Genomic DNA, 13,595 nt, shown 5'->3' with positions numbered 1-13,595 from the left:
TTTCAGTTCGCTTGTTGTTCAAAAAATGGTTCGAATGGCTCTAAGCAATATGGGGCTTAACATCTGAGGTCATCAGTCCCGCCGGCCGGAGTGGCCGAGCGGTTCTAGGCGTTTCAGTCTGGAACCACGCGACCGCTACGGTCGCAGGTTCGAATCCTGCCTCTGACATGGATGTGTGTGATGTCGTTAGGTTGGTTAGGTTTAAGTGGTTCTAAGTTCTAGGGGACTGATGACCTCAGCTGTTAAGTCCCATAGTGCTCAGAGTTATTGTTTTCATCAGTCCCCTTGACTTAGAACTACTTAAATCTAACTAACCTAAGGGCATCAGTCACATCCAAGCCCGAAGCAGTATACGAACTACCGACCGTAGCAGCTGCGCGGTTCCGGACTGAAGCGCCTGGAACCGCTCGGCCACAGCGGCCAGCCTCGCTTGTTGTTCCTCATCAGTCTTTAATTCTGAGCTGTTCTTCGCAGATACCACAGACGGACTGACTCTTCCAAAGGGAATTCTTTCGCAGATGGTTGATGTGTGGTAAAGGGATCTAGTTTCTCACAAAAAAAAGTACTGATTGTCAATATGCAACTCAAATTTGGTCGTAAATGTTAATGCAGACAAGTTTATCTGAAGACATGCGCACTGCAAACTCTGATGCGCGATGAGTTGGTTACTTGAAATACATAATATGATCAGGAAATTTGTTGTCGACAGCACTTCACGATATTACCTGTTTGGTGACTGAGCAAAACACAAGTGGGATAATGTCACCCGCCTATTCTTTCGAGCAGATTCGCAGATATCACCCATCATCCTTCTCGAGGAAAGATTTTAGATTAGTAGTTGATGCTGTTGTCTATGTGCAATATACAGAGACGATCTTGATCACGAGTTGGACGTACGTCTAACTTGGCAATATCACATCACTGCAGTTCTCTTCTGCGATATCGAAAGAAGCTGCCATTTCAAATTGTCTCAGCTCACTCCTACACAATCCACTAACGATCTGTTCTCACGCAGGCAAAATGGTTCAAATGACTCTGAGCACTATGGGACTTAACAGCTATGGTCATCAGTCCCCCAGAACTTAGAACTCCTTAATCCTAACTAACCTAAGGACGTCACACAACAACCAGTCGTCATAAGGCAGAGAAAAATCCCTGACCCCGCCGGGAATCGAACTCGGGAACCCGGGCGCGGGAAGCGAGAACGCTACCGCACGACCACGAGCTGCGGACTCACGCAGACAGATCTGTCCTTTGCACAGATGACGCGAACGGGTAACTGAACGACCGGCACTTTCACGCGGTAGTATTGTGGTAAAGTAAATTTTACATAAACCTGAATTAATTTTTCGGGGTCACTACTCGTTTTGCGGTTTCGTCCAAAGAAAGAAAACAGTTGCTTACAAATACTGGCTGATATTTACTTTGGTTATACCATTCTAGTTGCAGCAACTTTCACGCTTCGTAATGTTTGTGTGAATGAATACTTTAATATTTGTATAAACACAATTTGTGTTATACGACCTGCCCTAATATTTAGTTTGGCAACAAGAATAAATAGATAAGTGACTATTTTCTGCTTTATCGGGTAAAAAAGGGAGTGGGTGATTACTTCCTCTGTGCAAATGGCACAATTACACGCGGTGTGGGCCAGTTGTGTTATTAGTGTGCCTATTGACTGTACGTGACTGTAATGGATGCACCTACAGTGTGGTGGCATGGTAGTATTGTACAATTACGTGACGGAGTGCTAGTCGGAGGCGAAACGTAGCGTACTCCCCGACCTCTCTAGTACAGCATCCAGGGGACCTCCGTAATTAACGTCCGCACCCGACGGACGGGTCACCATCAACGGCCGTAACATGTCCTCACATCGGGAGACACTGGGGAGAGATTTGGAATTCAAACCATAACACAGCCGCAATGTCTGGTGTTAAGAACTTCGCACCACGACATCTCCTCCCAGCACCGCCTACATAAATACTGGCAGCGGAAATTTCATCTACCACAGGGACTAGACCCGGTTAATTCCCAGTCGACAGCGCCGACACAGGCTTGTGTTACCAACTTTGGCTAGGAGGCAGCTCCAAATGGGAGAAACTTGGGTAGACTGCAGCAGCATTTTGATGCAAGGCTGCCATTAAGTACTCGTGCTAAGGCTATGGCCACAGCGGACTTTCCTCGCTTGTCGCATATATATACCTAATAACGGCTGGATGACGAAGCATTAATACGGAAGTTTTCAAAAAAGAAAGCCATCTTGAACCGACTGCAGTTTCGCAACAATTAAATTTCGAATTTTGCTTCGGAGTAAAAGATTTCAGCCGAAAATCTTAACATACTCTGCAAGAACAGAGGATGTCATTTTAGCTTCTGACGACATCTTGCTGTAGTACTTCAATTATATTCGCTCAAGGTCCAATAACTGCTCAGCTTTGATTGTAGACGCAGGAGAAGGTAATTTTTCCCTCTGTGTTTCAGTTGTGTTACTGTCTGAAGGATATATGGTAAGTCTGCAGATCGATCGTGTTGGAAAAGTGTAGAAAAAAAAAGGGTTCAAAGGGCTCTGAGCACTATGGGACTTAACTGCTGTGGTAATCAGTCCCCTAGAACTTAGAACTACTTAACCCTAACTAACGTAAGGACATCACACTCATCCATGCCCGAGACAGGATTCGAACCTGCGACCGTATCGGTCGCGTGGTTCCAGAATGGAGCGCCTAGAACCGCTCGGCCACTCAGGCCGGCGAACAGTGTAGAACTTTCCTCTATTTTTTACCGGCTTTCCTTTCCTAATGTACTATTAATCTCTGTGTTCGAAGGTTATTTTTGTATTTTTTTTTCAAAAATTGTAACTGTTCAATAACGCGAAGAACTTGTGGAAATATCACATCTGTCACTACTGCTCTGCAATTAGTATTTTATTTTTTTAGTTCACTTATCTGAAAGTTAAAACTAACTATCCAGCATGATGGTAGATTCCACAACAGTAAATGCCAGAAGCATTTTATGATTCAGCATTTGAAGAGACATTCCACAGTGCGAGCGAGCAACACGCCTTTACCTACCGACGTCGATGCTGCGGTGTGGCCATCAAGTAACCAAGCACTTGGTGTCAGGCAAGTCGTGAGGTACCTAGGCGGCCAGCGAGGCTCGGGCGGTATGGCCGTAGCCTAAAGCCGTCGGCACACGGTCCGTGCTGTCGAACGTAAACGTTGAGCGCGCTGAGTTCAACGTGCTGCTGAACGCTCAGAAATGATGCGATTTGTGAACGTGGGCCCCAACGTGGTATAAGCGATCACAACGCACTTCAGCGGCAGTTGCGGGATATTTCTAGTTCTTAAATAACACTGTTTACTAGAGAGGCGCGCGTAAAATTCCCACGTTAGCTCTATTAAAACGCACATGTCCCCCATTGTCCATATGCTAGTCACGTTGTTCTATATGTAAAATACACAAATAAAAACTTCAATATCCATGTACATGTTTTAAGACTAAATGGAAAGTACCATGTCCAATCAGTAAGGACACAGGCTTATAAAAGATCCATTACAAACAGTGCGATTCAAGTTTTCAATAGTTCTCCGCATTAGATTAACGTTATTTCATCATTCCCACGTTTTAGTAAAATTCCAAGGCCATTATTTCTTGATCACTGTTCCTACCCAAAAGTAGAATCTTAACAACATGTGAATTACTAAAGTACAAAGATATTTTGCTCCTTGTTCTTCTACAAGTAGCGGAAGCTGTCCTGCAAATTAAACCAATCGAACAAACTCACTCCACAAAAAAGGTGAACTTACATTTACATAACATCAAATATTATAGTATATACTTATATTAAACTAATAACAAAGCATCAGAATCTACCCAAAACGCGAATGTTAGGAAAACAAAGTACGGCGTAGCGAGATGCCAACCACCGCCATAACACGCAACCCGTCTCGAACAAGTGATGCAACTCACTACACTAAACCGACAACTAGTTGCTAGCCGATTCTAGCGTCTTTCCGCTTGCTAAAAGCTTTAATCACACAGTTAACAACGGATTTTCGAGTGATTCTCAAATTTCTGGTGCTCAGAAATGGCAGTTATACGTATACGCTTGAAATGAATGCCAATATGGTGCCTCACAATTCCGTGCTGAAGGGAGCTGTCGTGCATGTGGCGTAGGTGGCGTTGTGCCATCTCATTGGTCAACGCTCAGACACTCTCTCAGAATATCTGACATGCTACACTACGGGCCATTGAAATTGCTACACCACGAAGATGACGTGCTACAGACGCGAAATTTAACCGACAGGAAGAAGATGCTGTGATATGCAAAAGATTAGCTTTTCAGAGCATTCACACAAGACTGGCGCCAGTGGCGACACCTACAACGTGCTGACATGAGGAAAGTTTCCAACCGATTTCTGATACACAAACAGCAGTTGACCGGCGTTGCCTGGAGAAAAGTTGTTGTGATGCCTCGTGTAAGGAGGAGAAATGCGTACCATCACGTTTCCGACTTTGATAAAGGTCGGATTGTAGCCTATCGCGATTGCGGTTTATCGTATCGTGACATTGCTGCTCGCGTTGGTCGACATCCAATGACTGTTAGCAGAATATGGAATCGGAGGGTGCAGGAGGGTAATACGGAACGCCATGCTGGATCCCAATGGCCTCGTATCACTAGCAGTCGAGATGACAGACGTCTTATCCGCATGGCTGTACCGGATCGTGCAGCTACGTCTCGATCCCATAGTCAACAGATGGGGACGTTTGCAAGGCAAGAACCATCTGCACGAACAGTTCGACGACGTTTGCAGCAGCATGGACCATCAGCTCGGAGACCATGGCTGTGGTTACCCTTGACGCTGCATGACAAACAGGAGCCCCTGCGATGGTGTACTCAACGACGAACCTGGGTGCACGAATGTCAAAGCGCCATTTTTTTCGGATGAACCCAGCATCATGATGGTCGCATCCGTGTTTGGCGACATCGCGGTGAACGCACATTGGAAGCATGTATTCGTCATCGCCATACTGGCGTCTCATCCGGCGTGATGGTATGGGGTGCCATTGATTACACGTCTCGGTCACCTCTTGTTCGCATTGACGGCACTTTGAACAGTGGACGTTACATTTCAGATGTGTTACGAGCCGTGGCTCTTCCCTTCATTCGATCCCAGCGAAACCCTACATTTCAGCAGGATAATGCAAGACCGCATGTTACAGCTCCTGTACGGTCCTTTCTGGATACAGAAAATGTTCGACTGCTGCCCTGGTCAGCACATTCTCCAGATCTCTCAAAACTGAAAACGTCTGGTCAATGGTGGCCGAGCTACTGGCTCGTCACAATACGCCAATCACTACTCTTGATGAACTGTGCTATCGTGTTGAAGCTGCATGGGCATCTGTACCTGTACACGTCAGCCAAGCTCTGTTGGACTCAATGCCCAGGCGTATCGAGGCTGTTATTACGGCCAGAGGTGGTTGTTCAGGGTACTGATTTCTCAGCATCCATGCACCCAAATTGCGTGAAAGTGTAATGACATGTCAGTTCTAGTACTGTCAGTTCTATTATAATATATTTGTCCAACGAATACCCGTTTATCATTTGCATTTATTCTTGGTGTAGCAATTTTAATGGCCAGTAGTGTAGATATAGCTCTGCACGTTCGGAAAGACTCCCGTACTTACTGTTCCACACTTTGACGTCAGAAACTCTCCACGCTCAACGCTCAGCGTTCAGATGCACGGTCAGTATGCCGACGGCTTAAGGTTTTTTTATGAGTGGGCTTTATCTGTGAAAGACTATTACCTGCACTGGTGACTATGCGTATTAAAGCTCCGCTTCCGGGGCGGCGAAGTGCGCGGGTTCCGGATTGAATCCGCCCGTCGGATTAATAACGAGTTTTGGTGTGCCCTCCAGTTCCGGAGTGATTTTCACGCTGTTCCCTGTATTCCTTTAGATGAATATTAGGCTGGTACCCCAGTCCAGCCTCAGTTACACGATCCACAAACATTTTAAAAACTCTCGCCAACTTTCGCATTAATAACACCACTCGCAGACAGTTGGGTTGCACATCTGTCTGTCACAGGTGGTAAGAAGGTGGCCGCATCTTAAACTAACTGTTCAAAATCCGTAAATAAAAAAAGCGGAAGAAAACTCTAGTAAAAGGAGGTTAGAGTACCGCTTCCGGTCAGTGACGACACACGAGACAAAGCGTAAACTCTGACTGCACAGACGCGGGGAAGCAACTTGGCGGTATTAATGTATGCTGTTCAAGTGGGTGAGGACAAGCAAAAAACACATCAGTGAACACGATAAGCGGTAGATTAAGAAGACGTCCTGTCGTACTGAGAGCCAAGAATCGTGACTACTGCATCACTCTGGCTTTAGTTGTGTCTACAGAGAACAAACTGGTTGAAAATAGTATTCGTCACTTTTTACTAAATAATTTTAATTCCAAGATGAAACAAATGGCACACATGATATCATTTCATGTGCATTGCATTTGTGAATAAACTGGGTACCGGGCAATGACAGCGGCAGCGTCAGGAATTGCCCACTGCGACACGCTAATGAGTGATGTCGGCCATACAAACGCTGTTGCACAATAGCGGCGTTTACTTGCCGCCCCAGAGGGCCCTTGCCGTTCTGCATGACGTCACGTGGTGCACGTGGACACGGCGCACACGACCGCAATAGTTGCGGCCGGGGCAGCGCTGCGTTAAATGGAGGTAGCCACAGGTCGGCCGACCGGCGGCTGCGGCGCGAATACCTGAGTGATAACCGCCTGCCGGAACGACCGCAGCACTCAACTATCAGCCAGTGCCTCCGGTCCGCAAATTTATGTTGTAAACAGTGACGTGTTCTTGTATTCCATGTTGACTTCTGTCTCATTACCTTCGGGCGACGTTTGTACATTAATTTTCCTGTCATTTAGCCACCTCGAGTGGATGGCGCAGTCAAAGGACCCTCCACTGCTTGTGGAGGACTGAAGAGGGAACCTTTAAATACAGCTTCTACACGTTCTGGCGAAACAACAAAACGTCAAAGTTACCTAGATAGAAGCCAACCGGTAATACGTTACATATTTGCCACGAAAGCTTCAAAAATTTTGGAATAACATATTGCTGACCGCGCGGTTTGTTGTGTTCAAAGAGCGTTTAAATATTTCCGAAACAAACCCATCTTCACATAAGACAAATTAGAGTCCATACTCTAGAGTCCACACTCTAGAGTAGAGTCCACACTCTAGAGTAGAGTCCACACTCTAGAGTAGAGTCCACACTCTAGAGTAGAGCCCACACTCTAGAGTAGAGTCCACACTCTAGAGTAGAGTCCATACTCTAGAGTAGAGTCCATACTCCAGAGTAGAGTCCATACCGATAGTCATTCTTCCCAGACCTACTCGCTAGGGGTGGACGGAAATTACAGTGGCACCTCTACCAGCGAGCGTAATATAGCTTATAGAATATGCGTGTAGATATACAAGAATCAGAGTAATTTATTTATTTAACTTGCGTGTCACATTACACAATAAAACATCTCTTTAATATCACTTATAAACATATTTTGCCGGCCGGTGTGGCCGTGCGGTTCTAGGCGCTTCAGTGTGGAACCGCGTGACCGCTCCGGTCGCAGGTTCGAATCCTGCCTCGGGCATGGATGTGTGTGATGTCCTTAGGTTAGTTAGATTTAAGTAGTTCTAAGTTCTAGGGGACTGATGACCACAGATGTTAAGTCCCTTAGTGTTCAGAGCCATTTGAAACAAACATATTTTACACAGTCAAAATAAATAATTATAAATTAATAAAATTTACAGTATTTACAAAAACAGAAGCTCACAGACCTACATCCAGCTCATGAATGTATTCAATCAACGTCTTTGTTGCCACGATGGGCTCTTCCGAATCATCAGGAAATAATCGTTTTGGGCTCGCACATATGATGTGCTGAACAATTTGACGTTCTACATCGCAATCACATCTGGGCAAAGTTGTTATTCCCCATTTGTATATTGAATCAGCACATCTCCCGCTATCTGTCCTTATTCTGTTCCGTGCAGACCAGCTATTGCGGTGCTCTTCGAAACTTTGAGGGTATCTCAAGCCTTCTAGGGTGGCGATGTTCTGCCATATTTATGTCCATCGTCTATTATTTTTACTCCGCAGTCCACCGAAAATTGTGCATTTGTCAGGGTGGATGAAGCGAGTCAAGTCTAGTTTTACTGAGTGCAAGAACGTGCTCGTGTACAGAGAAATAAGAATACTCCTGCTTGAGATCAGATTCTCCCAGCAAAAATGGGGGAGCTGTATGACTGATAATAGGCAGGAACAAAGTTGGAGTTTTCTCGTTGTTTCTTCGACGACACACACAGCCTGGATAAGTCACGCGTCGATGAGTCTGGTGTATCGGCTGTTGATCCAGACTACAGCGTAATGTTCTGCAACAGCGTACACCAATCGCAGAGCTGACGTTCTTGGTGCTGGAGCTGATGAACATCATGTTGTACCACAAAGTTTCTGCGAAATGGTATGTCTTGTCTTCATTCTGCCGACGGTTTGCAGGAAGTGCTCTTTAAATCTGAGAGCCCTGTCAAGAATGACCTGACCCCTAGAAATGTGATATTCCTAGTTTTGAGCCATAAGGTTCCTTCCCAAGATTCACTCCACGGTATGGCTGAGAATACAGCAGATGAGGCATGACGTTAGAGATGGGGCGAGTGGAAGACAAAAGATGTACAGTGAGTACGAGAAGTTCCGTGAGGAACTGCGCCAGTTTAGAGGCTGCCGACCCAGGAGTCAGCGGGCCAAATTTCTTGAATTCATTTATTAATATCGGCTAAATATATTTCAGGTTTTATTGTCTGCTCTCAATAGCAACCTTTAATCCACGTATTTCAGATCTCAGGTTTGCAACAGTTTTCATTAACATTAGAACAACGAAGTTCAGACAAACCACTTCATGCACCTTCGACCAGAAAAGCGCCGCTAAACGAAATGATTGGAGCTGCCTGGTTTAGTCTGATGCGAGGGGTTGAACTCTACGATTCGCTGTACTCGCCGCATTATAAATATCTCCGATATCCTTCACATAATACTGTTCAAATAACGCGACTCTGCGTGAAAAGCAGAGGAGAATAGGGTACATCTACATCTACCTACATTTACATTTATACTCCGCAAGCCACCCAACGGTGTGTGACGGAGGACACTTTACGTGCCACTATCATTACCTGCCTTTCCTGTTCCAGTCGCGTATGTTTCGCGGGAAGAACGACTGCCGTTGTATAGCAATTTTGTATTGATGCTTTCTACAAGAGCCAATGTAACGGGTTTGTGATTGAGTCTAAATTTAACTGCGAAACGTGTGACTTTGTGATCGAACACTTGCAAAAATTAGGGTTAGCAGTTTACAACTTTCTCTGCTTCGTGTGTTGTAAATAAACAGAAAAACTATTAGCATCCCTAATTTGGATCTTATCAGATCATTTAGTGGGATCGAGAGGCTTAGCCGTCTCACTAGTTGCGTTACAGCCTCTCTCCAGTAACAACTACGGGCCACAAATACTTGGTTGTTACTAGTCCTGTCTTGACTGAACACTTCAAATTGCTCGAAAATACTTCCTTAACTAGAGCTAACAGACAAGTGGAACCAAAACAGGAATCATCAGTTTTCAGTTTTACAACACGCTCGTCAACAAGGAAATACACGTATCTTTTAACGCGAAACAGCTGACGCAAAACAGAAGAACGCGTTTTCTACTTTGCGACGAGAGGACAAAGATGACGGTAGTAGGTGTGAGAAATGAAAATGTTTGTCGAACGCTATGATCATAGTCAATTCCAGATCAACACACAGTCCCCAGATTAATTATTCTACCTTCCCTTACCCTCCTGCGTGTTACCACGAATGACATGTAATTGTCCCCATTTGTGCTTGAAAAACAGGACATGCGAAGCAACTAGACATGTTCTGCCTCTTCAAGGTTCCACGATCCAAAGGCTTCCCTGTTCTCTGAATTTCTGTGGCTGTAGCAGGAGCCAGTGCTCCATCGTGTTCTTCTGTTCGTCGTCCGCGTCGAAATGTCTCCCCTTGATATGTTATTTGAGCGCACCAAGCTCGTGGATGTCGCAAAGTGACATGTCCGAACTGCAGAACGGATACTCAAGCTGCTTCCACTTGAACTTGGCAATTACACTTTGTGTAACCATGGAGAAGTGTGGACGTACGTAATTGTGGAGGAGAATCACTCCCTCCGTGAGCAGTCCATGTTTCCCGCTGATGGACTTGTAGAGGCTACGGAGTGTCTCACAGTACCCGTCATTGTTAATTGTTTGTCCGTGCTTCGATGAGTATCGGAACTCTGACATCGAAAAAGATAGTGAGCATCACCTTGACAGCAGAGGACAAAACTTTCTTATTTTTAATTTTTTTTATTTTTTTAGGGGGAAGTGACGACACTTTATTCACGTCCTTAAATGTCTCGCTACATTATCCTAATGCATTATATCCAAATTTCGATTGCTCTGCTTGTTACGACGTTTCGCACATTTTCATTTGAAGACTTCTTATACATACAGCTTTTTTGGATCATCAACTTCTGCCTGATCCCGCATTATTCTCACATGACACTCAGGAACTTCTTCTTCTTTTTTGGCATGAAGAAACAAGTACGCGGCGAGAATTTCCAGAATGATGATGTGAGTTTCGAGAAGGAACGTTTCCCAAACAGCAGTGATTCAGACATCTACAGCCAACGTCTCCGCTGAACATTTAGAGAAGTGCTAACAACATTTGCAAGTGTCATGGTCACAGCTTGATTTTTGAGACATCAGTTGATGAGTTCACTAACGCACGTATTCCGGTAGCCCTTGATTCTTAAGTAATCATTTAGAAACCTAGTGTCGGGAAAAATTTCATCAGCACAGTTTGGGCAGTTATAGAGTGGATATACTGACGTACTGTTCCTAATTTTCAGAATTCATCATTATGGTGTGTTTAATGGCTACCTCATCGTAGCGTCTCGATGAGTGAGGTACAAGGATTGGGAAAAAGTATGGAAACGCCGCGAGAAATGCATGCTGGAACATATATGCAGATCCTATGCTTGCCTCCTGATGGTGCTGTTGTATTTCATGACGAACGACACCTGTGCCTTGTCTTCAGTACCTTGCAAGTGTCACTCGCGGTCAGAACTACTTTCTATGTAGTTGTGAGTTCATTATATCTGAGATAAGTGAAACAGAATGTCGGCAAGTCCGTGGTGCTCCTACGATGGGTGCATACGTAACCAAGAAACCCGAAGTGTTTTCAAGAGCCGACGTATCGAAGATTCATACAGCATACAGGGAAAACGGAGTAAAATATGGGCTCTGAAGAGGTTTTTGACTAAAAACTTAAGAGGAGGACAGCTGTAAAAGTCACTGCAGAACCGAATCCGACAGTCGCGAACCCTGACAGCACTAAAACAACAAGAAGGGTGCTCCATAACCAGGGAATTGCAGGGTGAGCAGCAGTTCCAAAACCTATTACCAGTGACGAAACTGCCCATAACAGAAAAACATGGTACCAAAGCCATAAAAACTGCACTACGGAGCAGTGGAAGAAGATCATTTGATTGGATGAGTCTTGTTTTATACTAGGCTCCAACTTCTGGCCTACTTTACGTCCTAAGTAGTTCCGACTTCTGGCCTACTTTACGTCCTAAGAGTGAAATATTAGGGGGGACGTGGATGGAGGGGGGGGGGGGGGGTGATGAGAGATGATTTGGGCACCCATATCGTGGTATTCCATGGGCCCCATGGCTACTGTGCAAGGTCACTTTATTGCCAAGGATAGCGTGATCATCCTGGCTGATCATGTCCACCCCACTGTACAGCGTTTGTTCATTAATGGTGATCCTGTGTTCAAAGACGACAGGGTCCCTGTTCAAGCAGCCCGCGTCGTTCAGGACTGGGTTTGTCAACACAAGGACGGATTGTAGCGTCGCCCCAGGCCAACACAGGCACCAGATCTGAATATAATTGATACTTTGTGGTCTACTTTGCAGAGAAGTATACTTGATCGCTATCCACCTCTACCAACGTTACCTGAAACTGCCACTGTATTGCAGTTCGTACAAAACAATACAGGACCTGTCCCGTGACGACTGGGAGCTGTTTTGAATGCTAACGAGTTTCCTACACCGTATCAAACATGGTGATGCGTAATGTGTATGGTGTTTCCTCTCCGTTGAATGGCGGCTTGACATTCAGCGGATTTTGACGGCAGGGGTAGGGTTTTATATCGGCATATGCCTCACATTAAGCTACACCGTGAAGATATGAAAGAAAGATCTACTAATTATAAGATGTAGATTGTAGTACCTCATCATCATCATTATCATTCACTAACAACGTCTTCTTGATACAGCCATTAATTTCGGCCTCTCGCAATCTGCACCATGTTCGTTTTACCCGATTATATTTTGCAAAATAGATAGGCCTATTTTTGAGAATGACACGGCCTGTTTCCTTCCCCATCCTTCCATAAACAGAGCTTTTCTTCCGTCTCTAATGGCCGCATTGTCGACATGAAGTTATAAGTTACTCTAATTTAGTCGTTCCTTCTTCCTTAGGCTGTGGTCATAGTGTCACCGATATAGGCAGATTTAGACGACGACCAGAATCAGTCAAACACAGCCGATCATTTCAGACCATCAGGCCACTACGTGCGCTGTCGCACTGTGGCCATCTCATCGTCCGAATGTATAGACTTAGGACAACCATCGGTGAAATTCAAATCAGTTTGTTTCTTTGGTCAAATCGACCGACTTTCTCACACACGGAATATGGACTGTGGCGAGCGAAGGAGTTTAGTCCAAGAAAGAATCAGTTTTTAGCATCCTGAAGATAAAAAGTTATCAGAATGGTGATTTAGTTCGGAATCTGTGGACTAAAGTGAAAGATTTGTAGGAAATCACAAGTATTAATTCTTAGGCGTGAATTATAACCTCAAAAAGTCATCTGTTCAGGTAGGGTGGCATTCTTGTGCTTATAAACACTCTAGTGGATCTTCTTTGGGTTGTGGTAGGTGGGTATTAGGTATCTTTCAATTAGTATTACTGCTTGTTGCCATTTTTTATGCCGATAGGTTGGTGATTCTGTTACGTGAAGTGGTTTGCAAATGTGGTATGTGTGTTTTCAGTTTCGAGTGCTTCAGGTGTTCAGAGTATTTTATTCTAAGCGTTGTGCTTGTGCTTCGCACGTATGCTGAATGACATTCATTGTAGCTTAATTGGCAGAACATTTCTCCCTTCATCTCACATATCGGTAAAACTGTCCTGGTTATTCCCATAACTGAAGACAGAATATACAGTATTCGCCACGTTCTTTTCGAGACAGATATAGCTACTTCTACTTCTACATCTACTTCTACATGATTACTCTGCAATTCACAGTTAAGTGTCCGGCAGACGGTTCATCAAACCATTTTTAAGCTACTTCTCTACCGTCCCGCTATCGAACAGCACACGGAAAAAACTAACACTTCATTCGTTCCGTGCAAGTTCTGGTTTCTCTTATTTTATTATGATGATCATTTCTCCCACTACTAAGTG

Source organism: Schistocerca piceifrons, chromosome 2 (assembly GCF_021461385.2).
Source record: "Schistocerca piceifrons isolate TAMUIC-IGC-003096 chromosome 2, iqSchPice1.1, whole genome shotgun sequence".
NCBI lineage: Eukaryota > Metazoa > Arthropoda > Insecta > Orthoptera > Acrididae > Schistocerca > Schistocerca piceifrons.
Note: the sequence above shows the minus strand (reverse complement) of the source record.